The following is a 20,164-nucleotide window of genomic DNA, read 5'->3' on the forward strand; positions in this document are numbered from 1 at the left end:
AGAGGTACAGTGCTGTGAAAAAAAATTTGTTGATTCAGATCACCATTAAGCTAGATCATTAAACATAATTTAATATTGCACAAAGATAACCCAAGTAAATACATAATACATTTAAAAAAAATATATGATTCCATTTATTAAGGGAAAAAAACTGTTCAAACCTGCCTGACCCTATATGATAACCACATTTTTTGGAAAGATGAGTTAAATAACACTTGCCACGCACAGGCCTGATTATTGCCAGACCTGTTGAACCAAGAAATCACTTAAATAGAAGAGGTCTGACAAAGTGAAGCACGCTGAAAGATTTCACAAAGCAACACCTCATGCTGCCCACTAAATAAATTCAAGAACAGATGAGAAACAAAGTAATGTACATGTAACAGCCCGAAAAGTGTTACAAAGACATTTCTAAGGCTTTGAGGCTCCAGTGAATCACAGAGAGAGCCATTATCCACAAATAGAGAAAACTTGGAACAGTAATGAACCTTCCGAGGAGTGGCCGGCTGACCAAAATCACTCCAAGAGCATGACGACGATTCATCAAGGAAGTCATAAAAAAACCCAGATCAACATCTAAAGAATTGCAGGCCTCACTTTCCTCAGCTAAGGTCAGTGTTCATGATTCAACGATAAGAAAGAGACTGGGCAAAAATGGCATCCACGGGAGAGTTCCAAGGCCAAAGCCACTGCTGACCAAAAAGAACACAAAGGTTCACCTCACATTGTCAAAAAACATTGTGATTATCCCCAAGACTTTTGGGCAAATATTCTGTGGACTGATAAAAGTTGAATGTGGCGGGGGTGTGGCTGGCAGCCTGAGGAGATGGCAGTGACTGAGCTCCAGCTCCACAGGATCCGACAGGCAACTTACGGCAGCGTTGAGAATTCAATTCAAACAATCGACACATGCTGCAGAGCCAGAGAGGTAGGGGAGGCGTGCAGGGGAAGTGGAAGAAGGCGCGAAGGGCCCCCGCAAATTTCTACAGTCCATTGGGCACACGCCATCCTCAAGATGGTGCCGGAACTCTCTCACAGAGGAGAGCGGGGGTGGATGCAGCGGCAAGGCACACAAGCCAGCAGTATGACACCACTGTTCTAGATAGCGGAGGCCGTTCTCCTCCATCCACTTTTAATAGCCCAGTTAAGCAGAGGTGGAAACGGACAACCAAAGGAGATACAGTGAATGATACCTCCCTTGACACTGATAGTCAGGCAGACATTAATGGCTTCAGTGAGAAACTGGATACCTTTCCTACAATGGGCCAACCTATTCTAGATTCTGCTCTCAAAGATATGCTAATCACATTGCGTGGAGCACTGCAGCATGATATGTCTAACTTCATGAGGCAAACTAACAGAGACATAGCAGCCATAGGAGATAGAGTTGACCACTTAGAGAACAACATGAGTGACTATATGCTATCGCATAATGAAGTAGCGGATGCTCACAATGATCTAGCAGGCGAAATCCACAACATGAAAATCAAAATGGTGGACATGGAAGACCATTCCCAAAGGAACAATGTGAAATTTAGCGGCATTCCAGAATCAATCCCCCGGGGGAACTCCACCCATATTTGCAAAAAATTATAGCCTGAATTACTTCCAGTGACAAAAACCCATGAATTGGCGATAGACAGGGTTCACCGCCTTCCAAAGCCGAATCTGCCTGACCGTGTACCGAGAGATGTGATAGCTAGGATCCATTATTTTCACATTAAGGATCAGCTCATGTCCTTCTTCCACAAACGCAATTCTTTACCAGAGCCATATTCTGGAATCTCGCTATATATATAGACCTCTCACAGGCAACCATACAAGCCCGCAAATACCCCATCACCATTACCAAGTTATTGAGGAATAATGATATTCTTCATAAATGGAAGTTTCCAACGAAGCTGTCCATTGAAAGAAACAACAACACCTCAAATGTAACTACTCTAGATGAAGGTTTGGAGCTAGTGAAGTCTTGGGGACTCCTCCCACGGGATGAAGTGGATATCACAGACCCGTCGACATCCACCTGAGCTCTTTGGATCTGCTTTATCTTACAGCCCCGAAGCTTAACAAGTTTATAGCTCTGCTGGTATAAAGACACCACCATATTGCATACTAGGATTCTGTCCGGTTGGACTTTATAACCCCTGTCAGATATGTGTACAGGAATCATCTGTACCCTGAAAGTTATCTTGCTTATTTAGAAGATGAATCATACATTCGTAATCTAGCGGTCTTCAATGGTTCTTAAGTTTCTGTTGTTGAATGCCAAAGGGCTTAATAGCCCATACAAGAGAAGGACATTATGGAAGGATGCAGAAAACCACCACTGTGATGTTTTATGTGTGCAGGAATCCCACGTTCTGTCTGAAAAGCCTCCCAGTTGTACCCACAAGCACTTCCCTCACATTTATGAAGCCAATTATAAGACAAAGAAAAGGGGCGCTATGGTAGCAATAAGAGATTTTGAATGCAGATATGTAATTCTGGCTACAGAACTAAATGGAGCTCCTTAGTGCCCTCTACGTTTAGGTAGGTGATTAGTGGTGTTTTTGATAGACTAGGGTGTAAAGACAGATACATTTAACCAGGGTCATGTCTTTTACTGGGCCTGGTTGTGGATTCAGTGTTGGGAGTGTCAAGAAAAAAGGGGGGTGTGGCCGCCTACACTTGGGCTCAGGGATGCCTCTTTTGCTGGACAGTAAGTGTGCTGGAAAGAGAGGATGGGCCTAGACCAGAGTGGCAGGAAGCCCCATGTGAGAGAACTGACCAATGGTTAATTTGAGTGGTCACAAGGGAGGTCTCTCATAAAAGGGGGGTCACATGTCCTTGGGAGGTTTGAGGTGAGGCTGAGACCCGGGAGTTCAGAGATCCTGGAGCCGGATAGCTGGAGGCGACTCCAGGAGGGCGGAAATCGGGCCCCTGGAGCAGAAGTCATCATGTAGCACTGGAGGAATGCCGGACGTCCCATGCGGGGCTGTACTGGACTGCACAAGAGGTGGAAGTAGGAACTAAGAGGAGGAAGAAGACTGGGAAAACAACCTTCTGTGAGTAGAACATGGACTGTTGTTTGGGAGAGTGCAAAGGGAGTGCAAGCCCAGTGGATCTATTTATGAACTTCATGCTGTGTATCCAGGGACCACAGTATCAAGCACTTTCTGGGACTAGTGAAGGAAGTTGGACACCACAAGTCATGGAAGTAGGCGGTGAGGCCTATGACTTTGAGTTCAGCATCCACCGCATTATTCAGAGTAATGCTCACCAGCCCATATTGAGAGTGCATTATAGAGAGAGAAATGGAACTAAGGATGGATCGCTGGAAGGGACTTAATTGACAAGGCTACGGCTATAGATCAATATGCCCTTTCACTTCAAAAATGAGGTTTGACAGGACATCACATATGCTTCATTGGATAGCGTTATAGTTCGATTCCCAAATAAAGCAACATAAAATTTCAGAACGTTGAGTGTTGTGTCATGGAATTGCATGGGGGGATTGGAACTGAAGCAGGCTGGTAAAAGGTAAATGAACAAAGTCAGCAGCCCCCATGGGGGTACCGCTGCAGCTCTATATACCATAATTAATATTTATGCCCCCCAAAAGACACCAAATAAAGTTCATCAGAAGGACTCTGGCCAAAGCTCGCTCAATCCAAAAAGGTCAACTTTTAATTTGCGGTGATTTCAACATCCCCATGGAACCCGGCATAGACACCACCTCTAGGACTTCAGTGGGGAAACCAGGACTTAAGAAATTCCTGATGCAAGGGGATCTCCATGACTAGTGATGGCCGAACGGTTCGCCCGGCGGTCGTTTCGCGGCGAATTTCGGTCGTTTGCGGTCCGCTCGTTCGCTCGCCTTTTCCCGTCGTTCCCCCCCGGCGGACTTACGTGTTTAATGTGTAAAAGAACTTTGACCTATGATGACACATCCATCATGGGGTACAGGACAGCCAATTGAGATATGACAGCACATGGACACTTGGACATTCCCCCTAACCTATAAATACACCCGATCCGGTGGCCATTTTACATTCTTTCTTCTGTCACTATAGGGAAAGGTTGCTGTGTGGAGTAGGGACAGATAAAACGCTAGCTATTTGGTACACAAAAGTTCTTTTCAGGACTGGTATAGGTGTTAGGTGTATATAGGTTTGCTGTGCTACTGATTCTTGCAGCAGCCTCAGTGTCTTTTGTCAGTTTAGAGAAAGGGAAAGGACGGTGTGTGCTACAGGGAGAGTCAGTTTAGTCGTCATCATCATCATCATCATCATCATTAGCTGTTACTATCAGGTCCACAAAAGAGCTATTCCAGTAACCAGTAATTGTTCCAGGCTCCTCTTTTTTGCCACTTTCTATAGGGACAGGAAGGAAGCAGTGTGTCAGGCAGTGAGGGTCAGTTTAAAGACTTGCTGTTACTATTAGTTCCACAAAGGTTCTTTTCAGGACTGGTATCAGTGGTATGGTAATAGGCTTGTACACGTATAATATTCTTTCTTCCAAATATAGAAAGAATATTATACTTGACTGCTGCCCTTCTGCTGCAGTCTGCTAATCATTCACAACTCACTTGTTCCACAAAGCTCTTTATCAGGACTGGTAACTTGGTCTGTCTAGGGTGCTACAGTACATAGGGTTGAGTGAGGTACAGTCTGCTGTTCTGTAAAGCCCCGTACACACGAGCGGACTTTTCGACATCCAAACTCCGACGGACTGAGTCCGTCAGACTATTCGATCGTGTGTGGGCTGCAACGGACTTTTGATTCGCCAAAGTCTGACGGACTTTAGAAATGAAGCATGCTTCAAATTTTCCCGACGGAACTCCGCCGGACCCGGTCCCCTTCGAAAAATCCGCTCGTGTGTATGCTATTCCGACTGACTAAAACTGACGCTAGGGCAGCTATTGGCTACTGTCTATGAACTTCCTACGTCGAATCCAGTCGTACGTCATCACGTTCGACTCCGTCGGAGTTTGGTGTGATGGTGTGTGGCCAAGTCCGTTCGGTCGAAAAGTCCGCCAAAACTCCGTCGGAACTCCAGCGGAACTCCGGCGGAACTCCTTTGGAGGTCTGTCAGACTTAATCCCTCTCGTGTGTACGGGGCATTAGGACCGCTATCGGTCCACAATAGATAGGGTTGAGGTGCACCACTGCTGACCGCTGCCCTATACTGCAGCAGTCCTTCATTGGTATAGGGACTGAAGTACAGTCTGCTAATCACTAACACACAACCTGCTTGGTCCACAAAAGTTCCTATAAGGACTGGTAACTTGGTCTAGGGTGCTACAGTACATAGGGTTGAGTGCGGTACAGTCTACTGTTCTGTAAGGACCGCTATCGGTCCACATTAGATAGGGTTGAGGTGCACTACTGCTGACTGCTGCCCTATACTGCAGCAGTCCTTCATTGGTATAGGGACTGACGTACAGTCTGCTAATCACTCACACACAACCTACTTGGTCCACAAAAGTCCTGTGCTGTGCTGACTTCCTCCTGGGGGTTCTTATTATGAGGGGATCACACCATCCCTGTGCTGTGCTGACTTCCTCCTGGGGGTTCTGATTATGAGGGGATCACACCATCCCTGTGCTGTGCTGACTTCCTCCTGGGGGTTCTTATTATGAGGGGATCACACCATCCCTGTGCTGTGCTGACTTCCTCCTGGGGCTGCTTACGGTGCTGCTGTCAGTGCTGTATATCACGGTGCTGGTGTGAGTGCTTAATGTCATGGTGCTGCTGTCAGTGCTGTATATCACGGTGCTGATGTCAGTGCTTAATGTCACGCTTCTGATGTCAGTACTCTCTATCACGGTGTTGCTGTCAATGCTGTATGTCACGGTGCTGGTGTTAATGCTTTATGTCACGCTTCTGATGTCAGTACTCTCTATCACGGTGCTGCTGTCAGTGCTGTATATCACGGTGCTGATGTCAGTGTGCTGTATGTCACGCTGCTGATGTCAGTGCTCTCTATCACGGTGCTGCTGTCAGTGCTGTATATCACGGTGCTGATGTCAGTGCTTAATGTCACGCTTCTGATGTCAGTGCCCTCTATCACGGTGCTGCTGTCAGTGCTGTATATCACTGTGCTGATGTCAGTGCTGTATGTCATGCTTCTGATGTCAGTGCTCTCTATCACGGTGCTGCTGTCAGTGCTGTATATCACGGTGCTGATGTCAGTGTGCTGTATGTCACGCTGCTGATGTCAGTACTCTCTATCACGGTGCTGCTGTCAGTGCTGTATATCACGGTGCTGATGTCAGTGCTTAATGCCACGCTTCTGATGTCAGTGCCCTCTATCACAGTGCTGCTGTCAGTGCTGTATATCACAGTGCTGATGTCAGTGCTGTATGTCACGCTGCTGATGTCAGTGCTCTCTATCACGGTGCTGCTGTCAGTGCTGTATATCACTGTGCTGATGTCAGTGCTGTATGTCACGCTTCTGATGTCAGTGCTCTATATCACGGTGCTGCTGTCAGTGCTGTATATCACGATGCTGATGTCAGTGTGCTGTATGTCACGCTGCTGATGTCAGTACTCTCTATCACGGTGCTGCTGTCAGTGCTGTATATCACGGTGCTGATGTCAGTGCTTAATGTCACGCTTCTGATGTCAGTGCCCTCTATCACGGTGCTGCTGTCAGTGCTGTATATCACTGTGCTGATGTCAGTGCTTTATGTCACGCTTCTGATGTCAGTGCCCTCTATCACGGTGCTGCTGTCAGTGCTGTATATCACGGTGCTGATGTCAGTGCTTAATGTACTGTCAATGCTGTATGTGTGGCAGCACGCAGGTAAAGTCACCTGGTTGTATCCAGGATGGGAAATATGTGTGCCCTAGATTCAGGCTTTATGCAGACTTTTACAATTAGAGGGGAAGAGTTAATGAGCCCAGCTGAAGTAGGTGGGCTCATTAAGACCTCTACAAAAAACCCCAGCATGCTTAGGGAGATGCTCCATCCTGGAACCAGTTTTGTGTTGTATAGACTGGGGAGTGTGATATCTGTTCTGTGCGGTGAGTTAACGCCTGTGTGGCAAACCTCTACAACAGAGACAGGGACTGGTGCAGCACAAGGCTGCACTCAGTTGTTAGACAGGGAATCTAAGTGTGTAGTTAGAGGTCAAGCTGACCAGGATTTATTTTCATGTTTTATTTTTGTTTGGCTGTTATATGTATCACTGCATGTAGCATAAATAAACCGCATCTTTTGTTTTTTGCACCTACAGCGCTGTCTGCTGTGCCTGATTTTGTGTTGTGAACCCATCCAGGGGGTCACACACACCCGCTGCCGAGCTAACCCCTCACAGTTGGTGGAGAATTTTGGCAGTTTTTTTTCAATTTTTTTTAAAGGCCAGCATGGAGGAGATACTGAGACAGCTGGCTCTAGCAAATGCAAATCAGCAGCAAACAAATGCGGCTTTACAAAAGAGCCTTGCAGCCCAGCAGAAAGCTCACCTGCAGAGTCTGGAAGCTCAGCAACAAGCCCAGCAGCGATTTGAAGCCTGCTTTATAGACCTGTTGCAGAAGCAAGAGCAGAGTTTTCAACAGAAAATAGAGACATTAATACAGCAACGTCCGCAGACCAATGAAGCAAGTGGGTACAATAATACCGCATCCTTTGGTGTGAGCCGTTTATTGACAAAAATGACTGGAGAGGATGATCCGGAGGTGTTTTTGACCACATTTGAAAGGACTGCTGAAAGGGAAAAGTGGCCTAAGGAGCAATGGGCTGGACTGGTGGCCCCTCTGTTAACTGGGGAATCGCAGAAAGCTTATTATGACCTAGAGCCTGACCAAGCAAAAGACTATGTGGTGCTAAAAACAGAAATATTGGCACGGCTGGGTGTCACCCTGGCCGTCCGGGCACAGCGTGTGCATAATTGGACTTTTCAGGTTGGAAAACCCCCCAGGTCTCAAATGTATGATCTCATTCACCTGAGCAGGAAGTGGCTGCAGCCAGAGACTTTGACCGCAACAAACATTGTGGAACGTGTTGTTATGGATCATTTCCTGAGAGCTCTTCCTACTGCCATCCAAAAATGGGTAAGCCATGGAGATCCAGAAAATGCAGATAAACTTGTGGATCTGGTTGAGAGGTACTTGGCTACAGAGAACCTGACCACCTCTTCCAGGGACTCACAGACTTTCCACCCTAAGACCAGAACATCCCCAGTGGCGGGTAAGATGACTCCAAGGGGTGAGGGTGGAGAGAGTGAGAGGGTGGGAGTTCTACCTAAGGTCTGGCGGGAGCAGCCCAGGAAGCCCATGCTGCAAGAGACAGCGAAAAAGATTATTTGCTACCGCTGCCGGCAAGAGGGACATATTGCAGCCAATTGCCCCGTTGTGGATGAGCCTATGCAATGTGACTTTATAAGGGAGAGACGTCAGTCGCTGTTTGTGACAGTTGCATGCACTGCCATTCGGGGACCTGAGAAACATTTATGTAAAATGTGTATTAATGGTAGAAATGTTGATGTGTTGCTAGATTCAGGTAGCCTGGTAACATTGATAAAAGCTGAATTAGTTACTACAGAGGTCTCTGGGAAGAACAGGGTGGCTGTTATTTGTGTGCATGGGGACACCCGAGAGTATCCTGTAACTTCAGTGTTTTTGAGACCCCCAAAGGTAACCTCTCTCATCAGGTGGGGTTAGTGTCTCACTTACCACATGATGCTATTGTGGGAAGGGATTTTCCAAAATTCTGGGAACTCTGGGATTGTCCTGAGCCCCCCACTGGTGCCCCTATAAACCAGGAAGATGACCAGAATTCCTCTGGGAGTGGTGAGGACTCTCCTGAATTTCCCTTGTCGGTATTGGCAGGGGAAACTCGAGAAACTGGGGAGGAGCCAACAGTTTTCGGATCTTGAGGTTCACAGGGAAAATTTTGCCACAGAACAGTTAAAAGACCCCACCCTAATAAAGGCACGGGAAAATGTGGTGAAAATAGATGGCGAGTTAGTGAACCCAGATAAGACTTGCCCTTATCCTTACTTCACTATGGAAAGGGACCTGCTGTATCGAGTGGCTCAAAGGGCAGAAGAAACCATTGAGCAACTTGTAGTGCCCAAACCTTACAGGAAGTTGGTGTTAGAATTGGCTCATGGGCACATTCTGGGAGGTCATCTGGGGACAGAGAAAACCAGAGAGAGGGTATTGCAGAGATTCTATTGGCCTGGGGTCATGAAGGAAATAGAAAATTATTGTTCCTCCTGCCCTGTGTGTCAGAAGTCGGCACCTATGCCACATTTCCGTAACCCGCTGGTACCTCTTCCTATCATTGAGGTCCCCTTTGAAAGGATCGCAATGGATTTGGTAGGTCCGATAATGAAGTCCGCCAGGGGGCATCAGTACATTTTGGTTATATTGGACTATGCCACCCGTTATCCGGAAGCAATTCCTCTTCGAAATACCTCGGCCAAAACCATAGCCAAAGAGCTATCTCTTGTTTTTAGCCGCGTGGGTATTTGTAAGGAACTGCTTACGGACCAAGGTACACCCTTTATGTCCCGGGTTATGAAAGAATTATGCAAATTGTACAAAGTGACGCAATTGCGTACATCTGTGTATCACCCCCAAACAGATGGGTTGGTTGAAAGATTCAACAAAACCCTTAAACAAATGTTAAAGAAGGTGGTGGATAGAGATGGAAAGAATTGGGACTGTCTAATACCCTATCTAATGTTTGCCATTAGGGAGGTACCCCAATCCTCTACGGGTTTCTCACCCTTCGAGTTGCTCTATGGGAGACACCCAAGAGGGCTGCTGGATATCGCCAAGGAAACTTGGGAAAATGAGAGTTCTCCTCACAGGAGTGTGATTGAGCATGTCGCCCTGATGCAAGATAGAATTGCACGGGTAATGCCAATTGTAAAGGAACATTTAACCCAAGCGCAGTTAGCACAGCAGAGAGTGTACAACCGTGGGGCCAAGACCCGTACTTTTTCCCCGGGGGATAGGGTCTTGGTGCTAGTCCCTACGGTTGAAAGCAAATTTCTGGCCAAATGGCAAGGTCCATATGAAGTAATTGAAAAAATTAGTGAGGTGAACTACAGGGTTAGACAGCCAGGAAGGCGAAAGCCGCAGCAGATCTATCACGTCAATCTGCTGAAAGCCTGGAGGGATAGGGAATCCCTAGTCGCAGAGACTTTGTCACAAGTACAGCCTGATTGCTTAGTTCCTGAGGTTGGAATAGCAGACACCTTATCGAAACCCCAACAACAGGAGGTTAAAGAGTTTTTACTTCGTAACAAAGAGATTTTCTCTGAGCTTCCGGGACAAACATCTGGCGTAGAGCATGACATTATCACCCCGCCAGGAGAAAGGGTAAAACTAAAACCTTATAGAATACCAGAGGCCCGACGGGAGGCAATATGTGGGGAGGTTCAAAGGATGTTGGAATTGGGTGTGATAGAGGAGTCCCAGAGTGACTGGTCCAGTCCTATCGTACTAGTGCCCAAACCTGATGGGAGCTGGCGGTTTTGTAACGATTTTCGACAATTAAATAAAGTTACAAAATTTGACACCTACCCCATGCCGCGTATAGATGAGTTGATTGACCGGCTGGGAACAGCCCGATATATGACAACTCTTGATCTCACCAAAGGGTATTGGCAAATTCCCCTGGCCGAGTCGGCCAAGGAGAAAACTGCGTTTGTAACCCCCAGATGGGGCATTCCAATATAAGAGAATGCCGTTTGGGTTACAGAATGCACCGTCAACATTCCAGCGGAAAATGGATAAGATTCTGAGGCCCCATCAGAAATATGCTGCAGCTTACCTGGATGATGTGATTATCCATAGCACAGACTGGGTCTCACATTTGCCAAAACTACAAGCAGTCCTAGACTCTATCCAGGAAGCTGGGTTTACGGCCAATCCAAAGAAGTGTACCATTGGACAGGAGGAGGCCAAATATCTTGGGTACACTATTGGGAGGGGGGTGATAAAACCCCAAGTCAATAAAGTCGAGGCCATACAGAGTTGGCCACGTCCCAACAGCAAGAAACAGGTACGAGCCTTTCTGGGAATCGCTGGCTATTATCGACGATTCATTCCCCATTTTGCTTCTCAGGCTGTGCCCCTCACCAACCTGACAAAAGGGAAAGAGTCTGTCATGGTTAAATGGTCCCCAGAGGCTGAAGAAGCATTTCAGTCCTTAAAAACAGCCTTATGTAGCCAGCCAGTGTTGTACTCACCAGACTTCTCTAAGGACTTTGTTGTACAAACTGATGCATCAGACGTTGGGTTAGGAGCAGTGTTATCCCAGGTCTGGAACGGGGAAGAGCACCCAGTCATTTACCTCAGCAGGAAGTTGAAGTCCCATGAGGTAAATTACTCCACGATTGAGAAGGAATGTTTAGCAGTGAAGTGGGCTCTAGATTCCCTTCGGTACTATCTGCTAGGTAGGCACTTTGACCTGGTGACTGATCACGCTCCTTTAAAGTGGATGGCTCAGAACAAGGAGACCAATAGAAGGGTAAATAGGTGGTTCCTGGATCTACAAGAATTTAACTTTACAGTTAAGCATCGCCCTGGTGTTAAAATGGGGAATGTGGATGCTTTGTCTCGGATACATGCGTGTCTGACTGCTTGTGTTACAACCCCAAGGTTGAAACAAGATGGGGGGGTATGTGGCAGCACGCAGGTAAAGTCACCTGGTTGTATCCAGGATGGGAAATATGTGTGCCCTAGATTCAGGCTTTATGCAGACGTTTACAATTAGAGGGGAAGAGTTAATGAGCCCAGCTGAAATAGGTGGGCTCATTAAGACCTCTACAAAAAAAAAACAGCATGCTTAGGGAGATGCTCCATCCTGGAACCAGTTTTGTGTTGTATAGACTGGGGAGTGTGATATCTGTTCTGTGCGGTGAGTTAACGCCTGTGTGGCAAACCTCTACAACAGAGACAGGGACTGGGGCAGCACAAGGCTGCACTCAGTTGTTAGATAGGGAATATAAGTGTGTAGTTAGAGGTCAAGCTGACCAGGATTTATTTTCATGTTTTATTTTTGTTTGGCTGTTATATGTATCACTGCATGTAGCATAAATAAACCGCATCTTTTGTTTTTTGCACCTACAACGCTGTCTGCTGTGCCTGATTTTGTGTTGTGAACCCATCCAGGGGGTCACACACACCCGCTGCCGAGCTAACCCCTCACATATGTCACGGTGCTGGTGTTAATGCTTTATGTCACGCTGCTGATGTCAGTGCCCTCTATCACGGTGCTGTTGTCAGATGCCTCTATCACGGTGCATGTGTCATTGCTGTATGTCACGGTGCTGATGTCAGTGCTCTCTATCACGGTGCTGTTGTCAGATGCCTCTATCATGGTGCAGGTGTCATTGCTGTATGTCACGCTGCTGGTGATCATCTCCTGCACCCTCTTCTTTGCCTACCCTGGTCCCTGACCTTCCCTCTCCTCCATTGCCTTCATGCGCTCCACAGTCCTGAATTGTCAGAACAATTTCCCATATAAAAAAAGAATGCTTGTAGTTATCGATCCCAAATTCACCTCATACATGTAGTATATCATTGGCCATGTGGTGGGACTATGTTTTCCCTGCTAATAATTACCCCGTGGCTGCAAATTCGACCTGAAGGTTTGAAACGTTCGCCTCCCATTGAAGTCAATGGGGCCCGCCGCGAACGTTCGGTTTCGCGAACGGTCGGCCTCGTTCGCGGTCCGCGTTCGCGAAACGTCCCGTCGGAGGTTCGGGCCATCACTATCCATGACCCTTGGCGCTATCATCATACAACAGAAAGAGACTATACTTTTTTCTCTAACCACCATAACATTATTTAAGAATTTACTGCTTTATTACGGACAGAGCTCTTCTCCAACAGGTTATAAGGGCATCCGTACACAATATTACATGGTCTGACCATGCCCCCATCTCGATGGAAATGTCAGAGGGTTGCACAAGTAAACATACCCCACTGTGTAGAAATAAAACTTATATATTGTCTCACCCAGAATATATAGCTGAGTTGGGAACAAAACTGGAGGAATTCTGCTCATTTAATATGGGAGCCTCCAGCAGTATATTTCTCTGGTGCACTCATAAGGCTTTTGTTAGGGAAGTGTTGATCCAAATCGCTTTGCAGAGAGAAGAAAAAAAAGAGGAAATTACAAATTTCCACTCTTATTGCTGAAATAGCCATGTTGTTAGCTCAACACAAAAAATCTCAGGAACTAAATTATAAGCTGTTGACGAGGTGGTATTATACCCCGTCGAAGCTCCAGAGGTTTTCTCCTGGAGCTTCAGATCAATGTTGGAGATGCAACAGGGGACGGGGGACTCTATACCATATTTTTTGGACCTGTCCCAGGATCAGACAGTATTGGAGGGAAGTGCAAAAGATTGTGCAAAAATTTACCGAATACCGAATACTGGATGACCCGGCTTTTTTTCTGTTGCACCTCTCACATATCTCAATACGAAAATATAAGAACTCGGTATTGTGTCATATGGTTAACGAGGCTAAGGCGCGTATCGCCCGATCTTGGAAAGACCCTAAGCCATCCACGATAGCAATGTGGTTAAATAAGGTTAGAAAGGTGGAGGCTATAGAAGATTTAGTATACTCGGCCCAGGACAGGAATGAGCAATATGCCAAGGTCTGGACAGTTTGTAATGCTTTTCTCTCTTCAGAAGAAGGAAAGAGACTGATGGGGAACAAGGAAGGATAAGGAAACCACTATGTTGTGGGATTCAATAACAAAATAATAATGGAGGTCCCTGAACTCCCACTCCCCTTGGGAGTGGGTGATGGAAAGGGAGAGGGGTGGTAGAATGTAGAGGAAACTAATAGGGTTTTTTTTTTTTTGGTTTTTTTTTGGGGGGGGGGGGGGGATCGGGGCAAAATATTAAAATAAAAGGAGGAAAGTGCAGCACTTAAAAATAGTGGAGATAATTAGGATAGAGTTTTCAGCTACTAAAAACGGGAATATGGAATCTCTGTTGAGAGCAAGACGGGCTGGGAACTGTTAAATGTATGTATGTGAATATGTATGTGTATGTAATTTAACATTGTAACCTCCTTGAGTATAAATAAAGAATATTTAAAAAAAAAAAAATCTTCCCAAAACATATTATTGTCTAGACTTGCAACCCTCAGAGAGGAACTTAAAACAGTATTGATATCTGAACATAATAAATATATCAAGGGTTTTAAATTAACATCTTACTCACAAAATAATAAAGCAGGGAAAATAATGGTGATAAAATTGAAACAAAAGAGAGCCAGGGAGAAAATAACGTGACTATATCACCACAAAACAGGTAAATATGTCCTTGATCCATCAGACATAGCCCAAACGTTCAGGGATTATTATGCTGCACTGTATCACATCATCCCTCAAACCAACGTTGAGATCATCTCCAATTTACTTAAAAAAATAAAATTACCGAAACTAGGTGCTACCTCACTGAACCATCTCAATCACCCTATAGAAAAACAAGAAATTATAAATGTTATCACTTCCCTCCCTTTAGGCAAATCACTGGGCGTAGATGGCCTCTCCTCAGAATACTACAAAGCCCTTACCCCAACTTTATACCCTTACTTGGTGGAACTATATAGCCAAGCTGTTCTAATGGGATACTTCCCAAAGGAAATGTTGGAAGCAATCATTGTGACTCTCCCTAAACCGGGTAAGGAGTCAAACCATCCACAAAACGTCAGACCCGTATCGCTCCTAAACTCAGATTTAAAAATATACTCCAAACTGCTTGCCAATAGACTCTAAGCCCTTGTACACACAGTCGGAGATTCCGACAACCAAATCCGTCTGAGTTATTCCGACGGATTAATTCCGGACGGGGTCCGGAAGTGATGTTGCATACACACGGTCGGACCAAGTTGTCGGAATTTCCGGTTGCCAAGAACGCAGTGAAGTAAGCCGTGTACGGCGGGTCTACAAAAGGGAAGTTCAGCACCACATCTGGCACCCTTTGGGCTCCTTCTGCTGATCTCGTGTCTATCGCGTGTTAGTAGAAGTTTGGTAAGAGACGATTTGCGATTTTCAGATTAGTGATTCAGATCGCTACTGCTCTTCAGTTTCTGCTTGTCTTTGCGTATCTGATAATCGGTGCGTGCAGTCAGTAAGTATTTGTTTCTCATTGTGGACTATATCGTGGTATAGTACACTTTGATTTGCATTTCTTATTGTCTGCTTGCTTCTGCTACTCAGTTCATTCTTTCAGGCATTGCTGTTTATCGGTGCTTTCTATTGTCCGTTCTGACCAGCCGACCATTTTCAAACCATGTTTCGTCTACGTACTCGTAGTAGAGTTTGTGCTGTGCAGGGGCTTCGTGTTGGGGTTCTTACTTTGACACAAGCCCAGTCCATGAACAGGGAGGGGAGGCGTTTGTGGACCAAGAATTGGTTGCGCCAGCGTGACCAGTTCTCGCACATGCCTTTGCTCCGTGAGATCCGGGAGAATAATCCTGATGATTTCAGGAATTATCTCCGGATGACGGACCCCGTTTTTCACCATCTGCTGGCTTTGCTGACCCCTTATATCACCAGGCAGGATACCTGCATGCGGCAAGCCATCACTCCGGAGCAGAGGCTCATCGCCACGTTGCGCTACTTGGCGTCAGGGAGAAGTCTTCAGGACCTCAAGTTCTCTACAGGCATCTCCCCCCAGGCTCTGGGGATCATTATTCCAGAGACCTGTTCTTCCATCATTCAGGTCCTGCAGAAGGACTATATGAAGGTAAGTTTGCTCCTTTAACATCACATTATATGTATTTAATGATTGCTAATATCTTGCATTTCTTTCCTCATTCCCTAATTACCATCATTGCAATATGCTCTAATTCATATGCTCTGCCCCTTTGTCCTTGGGCATATTTGCCTCACTAACTTCCCCACCATGCTCTTCTTGGCCCATAAAACTATAGTCTAGTCACTTACCAATGTCTTTTGTCAGCTCCATAGTATTGCGTTCCCCTAAACACCCCCTATAATGTATACACATGTTATGTGTGTGCTTCAATTCATGCAGAGTGACATTTTTATTTTTTTTTGGTTGTGCCAAACTCATTAGGAACCCCCCTCCCCCCAACTGCTAGCTCAGCTGATAGCAACTCTGATAAGGGGACCTTATACTTTAGGCTTTAAATACTCAGTTCCCAAAATGTTATACTAATCTTGGCCAAAAATGTTGGTGTCTAATCTGCTTGCAATGTTGATTTGTAAAATTACAAATTTTTGGACTTGTTTCACTCCACAGTGTCCTTCAACGCCACAGGAATGGCAGACTGTGGCCTCCCACTTTGCCAGTCGTTGGGACTTTCCCAATTGTGGAGGAGCAATTGATGGAAAGCACGTCCGCATCGTCCCACCACCCAACTCGGGGTCCTACTATTATAATTATTAGGGGTTTCATAGTATCGTGATGTTGGTGTCTGCAACCTATGAGTTTTTGTATGTGGACGTGGGGCAAAATGGACGGCTGTCGGATGGTATTCGACGCGGATGAGGCGTTTACCCTGGTGAACCATCTGATGCGGCCTTTCCCGATGAGGACCCTCACCCCAGACCAGAGGATTTTTAATTTCCGCCTGTCCAGAGCCCAAAGAGTGGTGGAGAACACCTTGGGAATACTGGCCAGCCGGTTCCGCCTTTTTTTAACGCCTATCCACATGGCGGAATACAAACTCAATCACATAGTGCTAGCGTGCTGTGGTCTGCACAATTTTCTAAAAAGAGTTTCTGCGAACTATGCGGTCTCAGTTGGCCAACAAGAAGCAGACTTGCTGGAAAATGATAATAACCTCACGGGCCTTGAACCTGCTCATCCTGGCTTGCCCCCCCAAAGCGCCCGTGAGGTTCGAACCCAATGCATGGACTACTTTGTGGGTAGGGGGGCCATTGATATGCCAAACAATGTCTGAGCGGTATTTTCACAATACATTTTTCTTTGAAACTCCTTCATTTACTGCTTGGCTTGCTTTTAGGTGTCTCCTAGGTAAATTTCGTTTTTTTCTTGTTGTGCCTTTTTCACCAACACTGCAAACCCAAGTTCTGAGCGAGATGAGGGTACAGTCTCTTCTTCAGATAATCTTATTGTGTTGTGGGTCTGCTACACACACACACCTTGTTTTTGGGAACTAATGTATGTACTGCATTACTGACCAAAATCATGCTCATTTTCAGCACCATGGCAGGAAAATGGCATGATTGTCCAAATTAACACATCACTGTGGGTGTTTTTTACTAAAGGCACATCCACTATGCAATACAAGTGCACTGCAAAAGTACACCTGAAACTGCACTTGGAGTGCAAAGTGGATTTTCCTTTAGTAAATAACACTCATTCTCACCGCAATCAAAAATTTTACTCCAAATATATCTTTGGCGCAATGAAAAAGGAAGCCACACATTGATGATAATTTAACTTTTTAATCCAAGCACATTCACATGTGTGTTTAGAAAGGGTTTTTACAACAAATTGTGTGTATCAAAAACAGTCTTTCAGGTAACTTTTGTTTACTTGGTGTTTTTGTGTAAACAGGCATGTATCAAAGCGTAACATACAGAACACAGGAACTTACAAAGTTCAACTTTGAAAAGTGAAGACAATATCAGACATGAGTATGTACAAACTGGGCTGATATTGCCTTCATCACATGGGGTGTCACCCCTGGAAAATCCAAATTTGGAAGATGCACACAGTGTATCAACATGTGCTATCTCCCATCCTGGGGGATCAATGTACATGTTTTGGGGCTGCAACCCCTTCATCTCAGCCACTTCACACAAAACACGTACATTGATCCCCGATGATGGGAGATAGCGCATGTTGACACACTCTGTGCATCTTCCAAGTTTGGATTTTCGAAAAATACAAAATTGTGGTTTAAAATACAAAAACTAAAACCCTAGCTAGTTTGCGCTGTTTCACACTCTCCCCAAAACATCAATGATGTTCTTCATTTTATTTTTAACATCATTGATGTTTTGCTGTATATTTTTCAAATCCTGATTGCACCCCATTATCTCCTCAATCAGGATCTGGGCACTTTCACTAATAAAATGGGATTCTTCTTCCACATCACCTACAAAAAAAATCAAAAAAACACAACATTTAGTAAAAATATGGTGATATGCATTGATGAGCTTACTGGAAGCTGTGTTCTCCGACACTCACCTGTTGTGGTGACAATTTGTCCAACTTCAACGATCTATCCTTCCTCCTCCTCCTCCTCCTGCTCTTTTGCTTCTGGTTTTGGTATTTGGCCTTCTTTGGGAGGTGTGGGGTCCCTGGTGTCCTCATACTTGCCGAGTCTTCTCTCCCCTATGAGAATGTAAAAAAAGAATAATTAGCACACAGAGGGCAGAATTAGGAATATGAAAAATTGCTTGGAAGTGTTGTTCAATTGTTTTTTTTTGACTGAGCTCCAAGGTGAGAACATTATTGGGGACACTTTGTTAAGCTGGAATACTTCCCTGCAGAACAATGTTTCTTACGAACGAATGAAACCATGAACTTGAAAGTGCCCATTTTAAAATGCACAACATGAAATCAAAGCATATGGAGCAGTATGCAAGCAAGAATAATGATATGAACACACGACAACTACTTACTTTTTTGAAGAACACGCTTGATCCTTCTGTACTGATCGTGCTCCCTCAGTTTCAGGTCTGACCAGTGTTTTCTCAGTTGATCCTTGGATTGTCATACCCCAAAATTCTTCTGAAGACTCTTCACTACATTAGTCATGATCATGGCCTTTCTGATATTTCCCATCATAGTCGGTCCTGTTCAATATGTCCACCATCTCCACCATCTCTCCAAAAGACATATTTGAGGCCTTAAATCTTCTCCTCCAGGATCGGGACGTTTCAGGCTCCGGGCTTTCCTCACCCTCCTCCTCGTTAGTGGAACTGTGATTGCGCACCTGCGTTCTCTCCACCATGTGCTCTCCCCACTGCGCCGAAAGCGAAGGGGTGGGGAATAGTCTAGAAAGAACGTCAGGGGTGGACGGAGTTTCACGCATGTGCACTGTATATAAAACGCAACACGCGTGTATCGTCCGTACGATCTAGGAACAGAGTGAGGCGTGGACACGACAATCATGCAAACGAAGGTAAAATTTTGAACTTGGTGCATCACTAGACTAGACTGCTTCTATCTAGGCCGATGTTGGGACAAGATTAGGAGGGTTTTTCATGGCATTATTAGTATTTTAGGGTTTGTCTTTTGTTGTGTCTTGCAGAGAAGATGAATCCATTCCAAAACCCCAATTTTCTGGGGCTATTCATTCAACTGTACAAGGAGATGCCCTGCCTGTGGCAGATCAACAACCAGTTTTATTACGACAGAAGAAAGAGGAAGGCAGCGCTGGAGAAACTGCTTTCTTTGGTGCGGATCATGGTCCCCACGGCAGACATGGCCTATGTGACTAGGGAAATTGGTGTAATGAAGAGTATATATCTCAGGGAGAGAAAGAAGCACCTGTAGTCCTTGAGATCAGGAGATCCAGATGCCATTTATTACCCCAGGATGGTTTACTTCCAGAGGCTGCATTTTCTGGTAGACCAGGGGGTACCCAGGCCACCACTCTCCAGTCTTCCTTCAAGGCTTCCTTCACCCCCAGCTGAGGCTTCCAATGTCCAACCTGGGCCTTCCAGGCAGCAACATGTGGTGGGGCCCAGCTTGAGACAGGTATTGCATTGTTGAATATATTTCTTGTGGTACATTTAATGATGTTAACTAGATGTTCTTATTGATCAGTAAGTTGTGATTTAACAAAGTGGTTTACATATCAATAGACAGTAGGGACCAAAATTGATTGGGATGAGAATGAAAAATGCTGGGCTCAGAATGATAGTCTGTTCTATTTGGTAACATTTAAGTTGCAAAAGTCATGAGCTAAAAATGGTGTGATTGATGAGCAAAAAACTAAAACTATGTCCCATTTTCATACACAGGAAGACCTCAGTCGGGGGAGGCTGTGGCAAGTGGCAGCCAGGAGGTCCACCAACGCCCTCCTTCTCCTCCTCCTGCCCCAACTACAGGAGCCCAGCCACAGCCTCGAAGGATGCCTGGAGGGAAGTGCCTAAGGAAGATGAGAGAGTGATGGCCTGGGTTCAGTCTGGTCTGCCAGAAGATGCAGCCTCTTGAAGAACCACATCCTGGGGACATAGATGGCAT

This window comes from Lithobates pipiens, unplaced genomic scaffold (assembly GCF_037356315.1).
Source record: "Lithobates pipiens isolate NorthernLeopardFrog02 unplaced genomic scaffold, aLitPip1_a1.2 Scaffold_8, whole genome shotgun sequence".
NCBI lineage: Eukaryota > Metazoa > Chordata > Amphibia > Anura > Ranidae > Lithobates > Lithobates pipiens.